The following is a 256-nucleotide window of genomic DNA, read 5'->3' as shown; positions in this document are numbered from 1 at the left end:
GTTTCAGAATCAGAATCAGAATCAGAATCAGAATCAGAATTACTTTAATAATCCCCAGGGGGAAATTGCTTTTTGCTACACACAGCTCCAAAAGAATAAGAATAAGAATAAACTTCAAACACAAAGTAAAATATAAATATATAAAAGTATGAATAAATCAGGACACAATATATCCTGGATGAAACGACACGTCCAGGAATTGTATGTAAATTAATATAATATTAAGTTAACTAGCAAAGGCACCCGGCTAGCATTA

The sequence above is a fragment of the Pempheris klunzingeri genome, chromosome 12, assembly GCF_042242105.1.
Source record: "Pempheris klunzingeri isolate RE-2024b chromosome 12, fPemKlu1.hap1, whole genome shotgun sequence".
Classification (NCBI taxonomy): Eukaryota; Metazoa; Chordata; class Actinopteri; order Acropomatiformes; family Pempheridae; genus Pempheris; species Pempheris klunzingeri.
This window is presented reverse-complemented; position numbering follows the sequence as displayed.